The 14,975-nt window shown below is 38.4% G+C and overlaps 1 protein-coding gene and 1 long non-coding RNA gene across 2 annotated transcripts in view; one reads left to right on the top strand and one right to left on the bottom strand.

The window, feature by feature from the left end:
- CPNE8 (copine 8) overlaps positions 1-14,975 on the top strand; it is a 232,516-nt gene that overhangs the window by 3,989 nt on the left and 213,552 nt on the right. The window lies entirely within an intron of this gene.
- LOC125170103 (uncharacterized) overlaps positions 1,348-14,975 on the bottom strand; it is a 420,734-nt gene continuing 407,106 nt past the window's right edge. Inside the window, exons 4-6 of the long non-coding RNA XR_007153892.1 lie at positions 10,919-11,005; positions 5,959-6,097; positions 1,348-1,848 (exon numbers count right to left, since the gene is read on the bottom strand). This is a non-coding gene — a long non-coding RNA (uncharacterized LOC125170103). The remainder of the gene's footprint in view (positions 1,849-5,958; positions 6,098-10,918; positions 11,006-14,975) is intronic.

The raw sequence follows: 14,975 nt of genomic DNA, 5'->3' as shown, positions 1-14,975 counted from the left end.
CTGGCCATGACTCTTTTGCCTAATCTACCACCACTTCTCACATGAACACTGTGACTGAATATAGTCCAACCAATGTGTGTTTACCATATGCTAGAACTGGTGACAGATAAATGTGGCTGCAATACACGAATAAGTGGTACAGTCCCATAGCACGTGCCGTTTTGCCAGTGAACCGACTTCCTCTTGGCCTATGGGGCTATTCCGAATGCCACTCTCTCTGCCTTGAATAGCCCTTCCTCCCTTCTTCCCCCTCGTCTTTTTGATTAGCTTGTGCTCTTTTCTTCAAGACTCAGGTCAAACATCCCTCTCACGACTCCTCTCCCCAACTGGGTTTTGCTGTTTTCCCAAAGCAGCTGGTATGTACTAGTATCATAGTTATGTTGTTAATTCTTGGTCTCTGCATTCACCTTGAGGACAAGTTTTGTTTCTTGAATAATCCGCGTGTCGTGAGTCTGGCACAGAATATGTAGTCCATCAATGTTGGATGCTGTCATTCTCTGAATAAATCAGCTGGCATGGAGCGGGCTGTGTGCCTGTTAAAATACAGATTTCTAGGTACCCACACCAGATCTACTGAATCAAAATCTCTGGGACTAGGGCCCAGGAATCTGGACTTTTAACAAGTTTACCATGTGCTGATGATACACATTAAAATGTTTACCTGTTTGATGAGGAAATGACTGTGACTGTAGTCATTTTATACGGATTAGCAATCCCTGCCCTACACAGGTGCGAGGAGATAACTTTTCAGGGGTGTGCTGGACCAGACTTAAATGGGATTGAGACAGGAATTTGTCCACCAGTTGTTAAATATAGTGGTTATTAAAAATTAGATGATATAAACCTAAAATTAATGCATTACATTTTAAAATAAAGGCATAGTCAAAAGTTGTCACTTCCTAATTGTTTTACTACAGTTCACTGTTTTCTCTACTCTTTCATGACATCTATGCTCTTTTTAATCCGCGTGGTGAAAGTATTATGCAATCTTGTGCTACTGCTCATCTCTTCAGTCCTGTTCAGTGACGTCCTATTGGTAGACTGAAGTTGGTCACGGCGAATATTTACACTATGGAAACTGGCAAATAATGAAAGTCAAGATCAGGGCTTGATTTATGATTTTGTTGTTGTCTGCACTTAAGACCTTCTGTGGGAATCAATTGGCCTTATGGAATTTAAGTAAAAATATTATTATTATTATTGTTTAGAAGTTGTGTGCTCAGCTACACATACTATATGTCGGTAAGTTTATAACAAATTATACAAATACACACATGCATACACACGTTTATGCATCTAGTTTTTTGTTTTTTGTTTTTTGTTTTTTGTTTTTTTTGGAGAGCCCATTGTTAAACATGTGTTACATACACCTCACTGTTCAGAGGCCTTTTGTAAAAGATTATACAAAGGAAAAAGTTTGTTGCTGTTGGACTGTCACTATTAGAAATGACACATTAGAAATGACAGTGTCCGGTTCAGCACTTTTGTGGTCTTGCTTCTCTGCTTAGAATTAGTGGGGCTGTGTAGTTTCAGAATCCATGAGAGGCTGTGACAGTTTGCAAGTGTATTGTGAATGAAACAAGAAGATAATTGAAATTCTGTATGCTTTTTGCTTTCTTCACTTTTTCATGTGTTTCTTTCCACTTCTTCCTTATTCTCTTACTTTGAAGACTTTGTTTTTCTGTTTCTCCATCCACTGGTAGCATAGACTTTGCAAGTTTACGTGTTACAGTTCCAGTTCCAGACCACCTGGGAAAGCAAATTCGTATTGCAAGAGAGAGAATCTGCTTGGTCCAGCGGGGATTGGCCCAGTTTGGTTGAAGTAGGTGCATTCGCTGTTCTTATTATCTATGGCAAAAGAGGAAAGAGTTCTTTTTTTTTTTTTTTTTATGAAATTTATTGACAAATTGGTTTCCATACAACACCCAGTGCTCATCCCAAAAGGTGCCCTCCTCAATACCCATCACCCACCCTCTCCTCCCTCCCACCCCCCATCAACCCTCAGCCTGCTCTCAGTTTTTAAGTCTCTTATGCTTTGGCTCTCTCCCACTCTAACCTCCTTTTTTTTTTTTTCCTTCTCCTCCCCCATGGGTTCCCGTTAAGTTTCTCAGGATCCACATAAGAGTGAAACCATATGGTATCTGTCTTTCCCTGTATGGCTTATTTCACTTAGCATCACACTCTCCAGTTCCACCCACGTTGCTACAAAAGGCCATATTTCATTTTTTCTCATTGCCACGTAATATTCCATTGTGTATATAAACCACAATTTCTTTATCCATTCATCAGTTGATGGACATTTAGGCTCTTTCCATAATTTGGCTATTGTTGAGAGTGCTGCTATGAACATTGGGGTACAAGTGGCCCTATGCATCAGTGCTCCTGTATCCCTTGGATAAATTCCTAGCAGTGCTATTGCTGGGTCATAGGGTAGGTCTATTTTTAATTTTCTGAGGAACCTCCACACTGCTTTCCAGAGCGGCTGCACCAATTTGCATAAGAGGAAAGAGTTCAAACACAGCAATTGGGGTTTATACCCCAGTCCCTGTTGGTTTATCTTTTAGACATATTCTAACCTTTTTAAAAAAGACAAGAAGTTTGAAGTTAATTGTTAACTGATAATGTTACTATATGCTAGGAGAAGTAGAACGCCTGTTATGCTGTTAATAACAGGTAAACTGAGGGCCAAGTGTGGTATGGGCATAGCATCCTATTCTTCTGGCTCTGTAGTTCCTGAAGTCCTGTGGTTCAAAATTGTAGTGACCCCATGATGCTTTTTTCAGCCCTATTTGGGTTTGGCTTAGCCCCAGAGTTTCAGGAATATTTGTACTGGGGCATTTGTACTGTGATGTTAAAGTCTCAATGTGCAAGGTGTCCAGGTATATCTTAGCAGACAAAAGCCTTACTCATGTGGTTGTTCCACCAATGTTTTGGTCTGCCCTTTGTATTTTTTAATATTTGGGGCCTGCGATGTTCTAAAACAGCCCTGGGATGTGGAGAATGTGAGTCTGGATGCAATTCACAAAGCAGGGCCCCAAGGAAAAGGGTGTAAACATCTGTGCTCTTTTACACACCTTTTTGTGGCAGAACAGGCAGAAGCCTCCCTACTTGTTTCACTCAAGACAGGGAAGAAAAACAATCCCTCTCAAAGGGGTTTTATGCAGTTGTTAACCTGTTCTATAATAATAACATTTGCTTATGAGAGCCAGTTTTACTTAGCCTTGAAGAGCATGGGTGTGGAACTAGACCAGTTCTACCACTACTGGCTGTGAAACGTTGGAAAGTTACTTAATGACTCTGTTCCTTAATTTCCTCATCCGTAAAGTGGGGAGAATAATAGCCCCTGTGACTCGTATTTGTTTTGAGGGTTAAATAAGTTGTTGCATCTATGTGCATTAAAATACTGCTTTTCATACTAGTTAAGTACTCAGAATTACAAATGGATATCCATACAAAATAAAAATCGCTCATATTCCATCCAACTATGAACGTTAAAATTGTTTTAATGTTTTATTTTTGAAAGAGAGAGAGAGAGAGAATGAGTGGGGGAGGGGCAGAGAGAGAAGGAGAAGCAGGCTTCAGGTTCTGAGCTGTCACTATAGAGCCCAAAACGGGGCTAGAACTCGCAAACCGTGAGATCATGACCTGAGCTGAAGTCAGACGCTTAACCAACTAAGCTACCCACGCACCCCAAACTATGAACATTTAGTTCACTTCTTTCCCATTTATAACGCCATACTTACAGTCCCTCTCTTTCCCTTGAGTGTATGTGTGTGTGTGTATATGCTCACATTATATAATGGGATCATACTATATTCTACATAATTTATCTTCTGTATTTTTTGTATTATATCATGTATATATTGCTGTCATTCGTTTTTGAAAAAATAACCCTCTGTGTCTCTAGTCTATTTTATGCACACACTATTTATTTGACTTCTCTCTTATTTTCCAAAATTTATTTCAAAAAGTTACTATTCAGAATAATGCTAACGAGTATTCTTATTCACGAACACTTGACAGCAGTTATGGTTTTTTTTTTTCTCCTGAGGATAGTTTTCTAGGACTGAAGTTATTAGAAAGCTATCTTCTCAAGGGGATTTTAATAGCTTATTTTCATTATTCCCCCCTATTCCTCTTTAAATAAGCAGAGTCAAGTCTAAACTACTGGCTGCACCTTTCTAAATACTTTTATTCCCATGAGAAAGTTGCATTTAAAGATTAATGAGAATTTGGGGCAGCAGAGTATAGCAGCAAGAAAGTGGAATTAGGAGCCAGACAGATGTCTTTAAATCCCAGTTTTATCCCTTTTTGGAACGTTATTTTGGGTATCTTATTTCAACTTCCAGAATTTAATTTCCTAATCAGTAATACAGAAATGATTTAAAAACTAAATTTATAGTCTTCTTGGAGAGGTAAATGAAATAAAGTCTACAAAGTGCCCAGGATTGTGCCTGTCACAAGAAATGCACTTAGTAGTTGTTAGTCTTAGCTAAATTTTTTATGAATACGTTACTAGGTGGCATATAAGCAACACAGAAGAGAAGACACCTGTATTTTGGACAAATTTATAATCAGTATGGGAAGTCATAGAAACGTGAAATGCAGTGTGAGGGAGGTACAGAGTAAAAGTGGTCACAAGAGTGTGGATTTGGAAATGCATAGGAAGTTCCTACAGATTCTACCCCATGGCTCCCAACACCACACACCAACCCACACAGTGAGACACGTGGCCCCAATGGGATTTGACAGATTGGAAGTAGTGTTTAACAACAAAGTTTTAGAGTGAAAGCATATTCTTGTATCCCACCAACAAAATCAGTGGGCTGACATTTAGACAACTCTTTCGTGTCTTACATGTGATAAAACGGATCCAACTAGATGATAATTCAAGCTGATGGCGGAGAAGGTTTTTATTGCCAATAATAAAGTGAGATATATTTAAAAGGTGCCTTGTCCCAAGGGCCAATGTTCACGGCCTGACTTACAATACCTTAGTGTTTTCAAATGTATTACAACCATCAATGTTATAGCCTCTTCAGCCAGAGACATTAGTTCTCGCGTATTCTTGTTCAAATTATGAGACCTTTTGTCAATTTTAGTCTATAAAGAATAAAACTCCAAACACTGAGGGAATTATCAGTTAACTTTGTGAAACACCGAAGAAGCAAAGTATCATTGATAGTCCCTGGGAAGCATTTCTATCTGTTAGACCGGACAACTATTCAATTATAAGCTAAAGTAATGAAGTCAAGAAACATGCTATATATTTTATTTAAAGTCAAAATGTATGCGAGACAATGTAGAAAACACTTAACATATACTGATTCACTCAGTCCTCACAATTTCTATAAAACAGGCGATTTATGTCCTATTTTATAGGTGAGGAGATTGAGGTTCAAAGAAGGTTTAAATAATTTGGCCTAAGTCGCACATCAAGGAGATGGTGAGGTTGAGTTCCCAGTCCATATATGTCTGGTTCTTAGGTGTATGCTTCTGTCCACTAGACATACTCTGGCATTCTTCCATAAGTTACTCATTTTAGGCTTTAAGGGTGGGATTCTTTCCTATCAGTATTGATGTGTTGGGAACTAAAGAGAAAGGACAAAGCTGAGAGACACAATTATAGTAGATGATATCAATACCATCACAAAGGGGAGTACAGTTCCTCTGTGCCATTTCTGTTCCCTATTGGTGAGAGCTGTGGGTAGAAACAGTTCAGATGAGTGCCATAAACTTTAACAATTTGGTGTTTGACTTCCAAGTATCGATTCTTACCTTTTTCTGCTGCTGAGTTACCTAATGAAGCTGTGGGAAATTAAGTAATGAGAGGGCTTTTTAACTAGAAATCAGCAGGCAGGGTGAGAAGAAAGTTAAATGCTGGACAAAGGTGATGGACCCGGTAAATGAAAAGTAGAGGGAAATTAATTGAATTGACTATGTGACATTCATACATACCATTGGAGTTGAGAACCGACTGCAAGCTCTGTCATTTCCATCCCCTGCTTTCTTAATAATGAAGTCACCACTTAACTTGCTTGCTTTTCAATAATAGATTCCAGGGTTTCCTTTCACGACAAATATGCTCTTCAGAATTCTGTATAAATAAAATAGTTGTTTAGATATTGAAAATGTCAGCACAGTATTTTGACTAACTGCGTTGTGACATAACTGTAAAAGTCAATATTTTCTACTTGGCTAATTAGTTGCTCTCTCTCTGCAAATAAATATATATATATATATATATATATATATATATATATATATATTTAGTATATATATATTCTTAATATATATTAAGGATATATATATATATATATATATTAAGAATGTCTCAATTGTCAAGAGAGTGCAGAGAACCAGATATGGTTATAATTGTCACACCTGATCGAAACTAACACGTTTCTCAGCCTTAGTATATTAGTGGTTTTAGAGTCATTTTGAGAAATTTGCTTCTCAGTGCCCACAGAACTTTATATTTTGTGTCATCTCTGTGTGTATGATGTTGTGGGCATTCTTAAAAATCTTCTTTTTTTTTTATCTAAATGTCCTCCTGTAAAGGGAATATCACATTATTTGTGGCTTTCTAGGTAATTGAAAGCTCAATCATTCTTCTTTAATGTCTTCAATAGGTTTTCATGTTTCCCAGCCATAAAGCAAAGAATGAGAGAGAGTTTGGACAGAGCTTATTACCTTGCTATCTCAACGTTCAAATTAATTGTGGAAGCAGAAACACTACAAAGCTGATTGCAATTGATTTTATGTTAGAGGTTTCATCCAAAGCCTCTTTGTAGGCATTGGGAAAAGGAGGCATAATCAATATTAAGTGGGTAGTGAATGTTTCTCCTAATTGGTAATTTGAATTGGTGAATTTAAAAAATGTTTTTGGAGAGAAGTTTGAAGTATACTAGCTGAAAGATGATTGATTTTCAACCTAAGATATGTCTCACAGTTTAAATTAAATGGTTTTAATTTCTTTGTTTCACTGACGTCATTTTGTCATTTGAATGTCATTTATGTGACTTCTTCTTTCCTTGTGGAATATGTCAGTGAAGTCTGGGAAATCCCCGGGCTTACGTTGTGTTTCTGACACTGCCTCTGTGACCTTTGGCAATGCCACCAGTACTCTGAGAAGCATCATTTCCTAGGATGGTTGAATCCCTGGTTTAGACGACCTGGGATGTCACTCAAAGCTTGATAAGTCAATGGCACTGGAAGTGAGACCTTGAAATACAATGTAAACGTGCTTTGATTTGAGGAAATCTTATGATTGGCAATGCCATTTGAAAACCTAGGCCCTAATTCCAGTGTCTGAGTTTTTAAAGGGATATTAAGGTAGACTCTCTCTAATGCCAACCGCTTCCCACTTCAAAGTCCTCATTTCACTTAATATTCTCCCAAAGGGATATCAAATTCTACTGTTGCTGTTCCAGGGATCTATAGCTAGCTTTCTTCATCCTGAAAATGAACAATGTTTGATATTAATAGATGTGTGTGCCTTTCTTTCAATTTACTTTTGTGATATGTTACCCCTGTGCCCGCCCCCCGCCCCGCCCCCAACTCTTGGCAAAGATAGAGCTTTGAGTGGAGATGGCAAATTGCTTCAATTTTGTGTTTACCAATCAGTTGTTCCTAAGCGCTGGCTGCCTGAAGTAGCACCTGGAAAGATTCTTAGGGAACATCTGGGTTTTCTGGGAAAGCATATTGTCTACATTTGACTTTGACTTTTGAAATAAAGTAAACCGATACCAACATGTATACTATTACTTTTCTATTGATATAACCTTTAACCTACTTACAGTGTCTGCTCAGTTACAACTTTCTATTCGGCTCAGCTCTCCAAAATGTTTGTTGCTTCCCTTTCCATTCCTGCTGCCAGCCTTTTTGTTCAGGAAGTTGTATTTTCCCCCAAGAATGTTAAAATATTTTCTGAACTATTCTCTGTGACTCCAGAATTCATGTTTTTGGTCTATTCTTCACCTGTTATGTAGTTAGCTTCCCAAACAAAGGTTGAGTTATGTGGTTTTCTTTTTGCAGAAATTTTCAGTCTTTCTCCTTTGCTTACAAAATAGAATCCAAGCACCTTAACGTGGTGTTCACAGTCTTCCCTCATCCTGGACAGACATCCCCTGCCAGTCACATCTCAGACATGGACTCTAGCCAAAGTGGAGTACTTGCCAATCTCCATGTCTCCTGTGTATGCTCTTGCTTCTCACCATTGTTGGTACTTTCCTTCAGGCTGAAAAGCCTCCCACCATGCCCCCCCCCCCAATTTCTGTACCTATCCTTGATTGTCAGGGTATACATTGGAGATATTGTGGGTTTGGTTCTAGACTGCCACAGTAATGGAAATATTGCATTAAAATGAGTCAAATAATTTTTTTGGTTTCTCAGTGCATGCGAAAGTTATGTTTATACTATACTGCAGTCTGTTAAGTATGCAGTAGCACTGTGTATAACAAAACGTGCATTCTTTAATAAAAAATCCTTTATTGCTAACAAATGCTGACCATCCTCTGAGCTTTCTGCAAGCCATCACTTTGCTGGTGGAGGTTCTTGCCTCGATGTTGATGCTGCTGACTGATCATGGTGGCGGTTGCTGAAGATTGGGATGTCTGTGGCAAGTTCTTAAGAGAACAACAAAGTTTGCTGCATTGATTGACTTTTCCTTCCATGAAAGATTTCTCTCTAGCATGTGATGCTGTTTGAGAGCATCGTATCCACAGAACTTCTTTCAAAATGGGAGTCGTTTCTCAAACCGTGCCACTTCTTATCAATTAAATTTATGTAATATTCTAAATCCTTTGTTATTTTAAGAATCTTCACAGTATCTTTACTAGAAGTGGATGCCATCTCAAGAAACCACTTTCCAGGCACCTGGGTGGCTCAGTCGGTTAAGCGTCCAAGCCTTGATTTTGGTTCAGGCCATGATCTCACAGTCGTGAGATCGAGCCTCACGTGGGGCTCCATGCTGAGTAGAGTCTCCTTGGTATTCTCTCTCCCTTTTTTTCTGCCCCTCTCCCCCTCTCAAAAAACAAACAAACAAACAAACAACAACAAAAAAAAACGACTTTCTTTGCTCATCCATAACAAGCAATAACAAGCACCCCCTCATCCATTCAAATTTTATCAGGAGGTTGCTGCAATTCAGTCACATCTTCAGGCTCCACTTCTAATTCTAGTTACTATTTCCACCACCTCTGCAGTTATTTCCTCACTGAAGTCTTGAACCCCTGAAACTCATCCATGAGATTTGGAATCAACTTCTTCCAAACTCTTGTTAATGTTAATATTTAACCTCTTCTTATGAATCATAAATGTTCTTAATGTTGTCTAGAATGGTGAATGCTTTCCAGAAGGCATTCAATTTTCTTTGCCCAGATCCATCAGAAGAATCACTGACTGTGGCAGCTTTTGCCTTATGAAAGGTATTTCTTAAATAATAATTCTTGAAAGTCAGTATCACTCTTTGATCCTTGGGCTGCAGAATGAATGTTGTTAGTGGGCATAAGAACAACGTTAATCTCACTGTGCACCTTCATCAGAGCTCTTGCATGGTCAGGCGCATTGTCAATAACCAGTATTTTGAAAGAAATCTTTTTTTTTTTTTTCCCTGAGTAATAGTTCTCAATAGGGGGCTTAAAAGATTCAGTGAACCATCTAAATCGATCTAAATAGATGTACAGCCATCCAGGCTTTGTTGTTCCTTAAATGGAGAACAGGCAGAGTAGATTTAGCATAATTCTTAAGGGCCCTAGGATTTTGGGAATGATCCATAAGCGCTGGCTTCAACTTCAAGTCACGAGCTGCATCAGCCCCTTGTTAGGGGGTCAGCCTGAGGAGAAGGTATTGGCTTCTCTTCTCTACCTATGAAATCGCATCTTCTTCTACTAGAAGGCTGTTTCATCTACACTGAAAATCTGTTGTGTAGTGTAACCACCTTCATTAATGATCTTAGCTAGAGTTTCTGGATAACTCGCTGCAGCTTCTCCATAAGCAACTGCTGCTTTGTCTTGCATTTTTATGTTATGGAAACGGCTTCTTTCCTTAAGCCTCATGAGCCAACCTCTGCCAGCTTCCAACTTTTCTCCTGCAGCTTCCTCACCTCTCTCAGCCATCACAAAATTGAAGAGAGTTTGCGCCTTGTTCTGGATTAGGCTTTGGCTTAAGGGAACGTTGAATGTTGTGGCCAGTTTGATATTCTATCCGGACCTCTCAAGTTTTCTCCATATCAGCAACATAGCTTTTATGCTTTCTTATCGTTTTTATGTCCACTGGAGTAGTACTTTTAATTTCCTTCAAGAACTTTTTCTTTGCATTCACAACTTGGCTAACTGGCTCCAGAGGCCTGGCCTTTGGCCTCTCTTGGCTTTCGACATGCCTTCCTGACTAAGCTTCATCATTTCTAGCTTTTGATTTAAAGTGAGAGGGGCGCCTGGGTGGCTCAGTTTGTTAAGCCTCCGACTCTTGATTTTGGCTCAGGTCATGATCTTACGGTTCATGAGTTTGAGCCCTGTGTCGGGCTGTGTGTTGACAGTATAGCCCCTGCTTGGGATTCTCTCTCTCCCCCTCTCTCTGCCTCTCTCCTGCTCCCAATCTCTCTCTCTAAATAAATGAATAAACTTAAAAATAAAGTGAGAGATGTACGACTCTTTCTCTCACTTGAATAATAATTTCGGTATTGTTGAGTCTCAGGGAATAGAGTAGCCTGAGAAGGAGAGAGATGGGGGAACATTAGGTCAGTAGAGTGGTCAGAGCACACACAACAGTTACGATTAAGTTTGCTGTCTTCTATGTTATATGGGTGTGGTACATGGTGCCATAAACAATTAGGTGTTACAATAGTAACATCAAAGACCTCTGATTCACAGATCATCATAACAAACAATGCAAAAGCTTGCAATATTAGGAGAATTACCAAAATGTGGACGCAAAGTGAGCAAAAGTGCTCCTGGGAAAATAGCACCGAGTGACTTGCTGGACATGGATAGCCGCAAGCTTCAGTCTGTAAAAAAAAAAACAAAAAAACAACAAACAAAACAAAACAAAAAAAACCCACCACAGTTATCTGTGAAACACAATAAAGGAAATCAAAATAAAGTGAGGTATGCCTGTATACCATAAAATAGATTCCCAAAGTGGAATTAATAATTTCTTCCTTGGAGTTCCTACACTACATTTCTTGTGGTTTTCTTTTATTCTGACATAATTATTTAGGTTTTTCGCATGTTTGTCTCTATCAGCTTCAAGAGTGCAATATTTGTCTTACCATTGATTTTCACAAAACCTGTGTGCTTTGCACATGGAAGGAGTTTAATAAACATTTGCTGCCTTATGGACAGATTGGAAGAATAATTCTGGACACATGAATTTACACATGTGTAAAGACATGAATTTGTGTATATCTGTACTTTAAAAATATTGGTTTGTATATATAATAAAAGCATAAAAATGACTCGTTTTACTAGTATAATTTGATAAAAACATACAATGAATCAAACTTAGTTTATCTAAAACATCCCATAAAGTTTTGTGAACAATTGAAAGACAAATAAATAATTTTAAAAGAACTCACTTTGCCTCCAAGTAACAAAACTAGTTTTAGAAGTGGACACTTAGTACTTTCTGAATACTGACAGGTGATTTGCTTCTTTAATCTGGGATGAATAATATGTGAAAAAGAAAAATGATAGAATTTGTATGTATGGGGATATCATATATAATATACCAAAATAAGAACATAAATGAGCAAATCTTTGACCCAAAGAAGATTTTGTCTTGGGGAGAGCTGTTTCTAATAAATAACTTGGTGAGCTGATAAGGTGCATCGACATGATGGTTTCACTTAGGTATAATCTTGGGGAAGGAGATCTGTTTGGTGGCCTGGCCTCTTCGAGAAGCAACGGGTTTCTTATCTAATGGATTTTCTGTCAGTCCCTGTGTTTTTGTTCCACCAATTTTAATTTTGTGCCATGAAGTGGTAAAACAAAATTTCAGAAAAGTCTAAATTCAACTAAAAAAAAAAAAGTGTTGGGGCGCCTGGGTGGCGCAGTCGGTTAAGCGTCCGACTTCAGCCAGGTCACGATCTCGCGGTCCGGGAGTTCGAGCCCCGCGTCGGGCTCTGGGCTGATGGCTCAGAGCCTGGAGCCTGTTTCCGATTCTGTGTCTCCCTCTCTCTCTGCCCCTCCCCCGTTCATGCTCTGTCTCTCTCTGTCCCAAAAATAAATAAAAGTTGAAAAAAAAAAAAAAAAAAAAAAAAAAAAAGTGTTAAGAATGGGATGATGGAAGAGGAAACAATGCTTTCTATAGAAAAAGGAAAAAAAAAAAACCCTCACAGAACTTCTTCTCATGTGCACAAGTAAAAAATGAATATATTACTTAAGTCATTATCCATAAACCACATTGTTTCCTGCACTTGTTTGGTTATAAAGTTTTGTTGGATAGGCTAAATGGTTTACAAAGTGCTTGTGACACAGCTGAAGTATCTAAGCGCTCAATTGATTGTATTTTGCCTAAAATGTTATATCCTGCCTGATTACAAATCAAATCGTTCCAGAGACACTGACCTCAATAGTGGTTCTTACTAGGAAAACAGAAACTAAAACAAGAAACAAAATTATGAAAGCGTTTTGTTTCGGTGAGGGCCATAAATGGATGAATTAGTTTAATACACGGTGATATGCTCATGATGATTGGTGAATATTTTCCAGTACACATATAAAAAGCTGTGATTTAAAAAAATGAAATTATTGGGTGGTTGTATCATTTTCATTTTGGGGGAATGATTTACACCATCTGTTCTAAACTAGGGTTATCATTACAAGAATTGATTCAGAGATTTTTCAGACTGTGTATGGGCACTCCTTAGAATTCCAGTTTGCCTCCCTGAAGGGAATGACTCCTCAACTCCATTTTCTGCATTCCCCCAAGTCCCATAGAATTTCTGTCAGTTGAGCCTCAAACCTTGATCTCCTGCCTCTTCTACTTCTACGTTAGCTCTTTAATGTGACCGACGTCTCTCGTTCTGACTGGGCCCAGACCTATCTGACTCCTGCGGACACCATGGCAAACTGTTTCAACCCCACATCTTGTTCTGTCCCCTTGCCTCCTTCCTGCCATGAATCCTGCTCTTTGGGCTACTAGAGGCCTGTTCAGAAAGCACAAATACCATCATACTCTTACTCCCTTGTGTTATACCCTTTAATTGTCTATGTATTAAGGCCATGAGAACGTTACAAACCCTCACTTATCTATTCAGCCTCTTCTCTTTCTCTCTATGTCCCACCACCCTCTTCTTCCCCCACTGGGCTCTAAAAACTCTCTCCAAAACTCTAAGTCATTTCAGACCCCCTGTATTTCCTGAGGGAACTATGATGCTTAATCCTTGTTTTTGGTGGCAATAGTTCTGCCTCACTTTATTATCTCACTCGATAGACAGAATCTACTGATGCTTCAGGTATCACTCTCACTATGAAGACGTTCCCTGATCCTTCAGATAGAATTGACTATCCCTCCTTTCCTGTCTTATGTGATGAATTTGTTATACACATTCCACATTCTGCTGCACGTATTTGTTTACGAATCTTTCCTCTTAATAGAATATAAATAATCCAGGGTCAGGAGCCCATGTGTTCATATCACAGTCTCCAATGCCAAATCTTTTTTCTGTCATTTAGTAACTTAGTGTTTGTTGAATAAACATTTGAGAGTATCAGACAACTATTACATTATAAATTCCTATAGGACAGGAACTGTGTTTCCCCTTTGTATCCATTTAATATCTAGTAAAATGTTTTGCATATAGATAGTGTTTACTTATTTATTCAATGTATAGTTGATGAAAGGAAAGTAGAGCATCCCAGATGAATGGAACCATGACTGGAAGGCATTAGTACAGGAAAGAGAGTAACATCATTTGATTTGAAAAAAAAAAAAACCAGTTGTATAAAGGCAGGAACAATGAGGCTTGGCTGAACAATTGCCTATATCTGTTTCACTATGTTATTTTTAGGATTTGTATAATATTATAGGCATTTTTAGGATTTGTATAATATTATAGGTTCATAGTTGCTACTGAGCTTTATTTGTTTATATATTTATTTTTTGGACCTAGATGAGTATTTTTGAGTCAGGGGAAATTCCTTGTGTAATCATTAGTAACAAGTATAACAGATGGTATTAGAAAATTATTTTCCATCATCCTGTCTCACCTGGTCATTTATGTTTACAAACAAATTTCCTTTCCAGATTAATTCTTTCTGTTTAAAGTTTTTTTTTGATGTTTATTTATTTTTTAGAGACAGAGAGAGAGAGAGAGAGAGAGAGACAGAGAGAGAGAGAGAATGAGTTAGGGAGGGGCAGAGAGCGAGGGAGACACAGAATCCAAAGCAGGCTCTAGGCTCAGAGAGCAGCACAGAGCCCAACGTGGGGCTTGAATCTGCGAGATGTGAGATCATGACCTGAGGTGAAGTCCTGACCTGAGCTGCAGTGGGCACTTAACTGACTGAGCCACTCACGTGCCCCCTAATTCTTTCTATTTAAATTCTGTTGTTGATTCTCAGATTGCTCTTAAGGACATTTCAATTGTTCAATGATCAGTGATCCAAAGAAATTACAGAAGATGTTACTTAAAATCTGGAGGACCAAAACTCAGCCAATCTAGCCTTACCTTCATAGGCATATTATTTTTCTCATTGGCATAACTGTGCATTGATTAATAAATCTTAAAGAGAGCTGACTCAAGACAACCTTACATATAAAGATTCTTTTTGGAAATATTGAGCCTGGAGACACATTACTTCTTCCCCACATAGAAGCAATATGTTGCTCAACAGTTAATAAAGAAACAGTTAGAAAGTCTAGTCATGTGACCAATATATTTTTGAAATGGTGCACAGAAGGCAGCTACCTCTGAGCTGATGTTGACAGAGTAGTGTTAGCCTTCAGCTTTTTACTTGGTGGTGATTTGTGGACCT

Source organism: Prionailurus viverrinus, chromosome B4 (assembly GCF_022837055.1).
Source record: "Prionailurus viverrinus isolate Anna chromosome B4, UM_Priviv_1.0, whole genome shotgun sequence".
In the NCBI taxonomy this organism is placed as follows: Eukaryota; Metazoa; Chordata; class Mammalia; order Carnivora; family Felidae; genus Prionailurus; species Prionailurus viverrinus.
The sequence above is the reverse complement of the archived record's forward strand: the minus strand, read 5'-3'. Positions and strand labels throughout refer to the sequence as shown.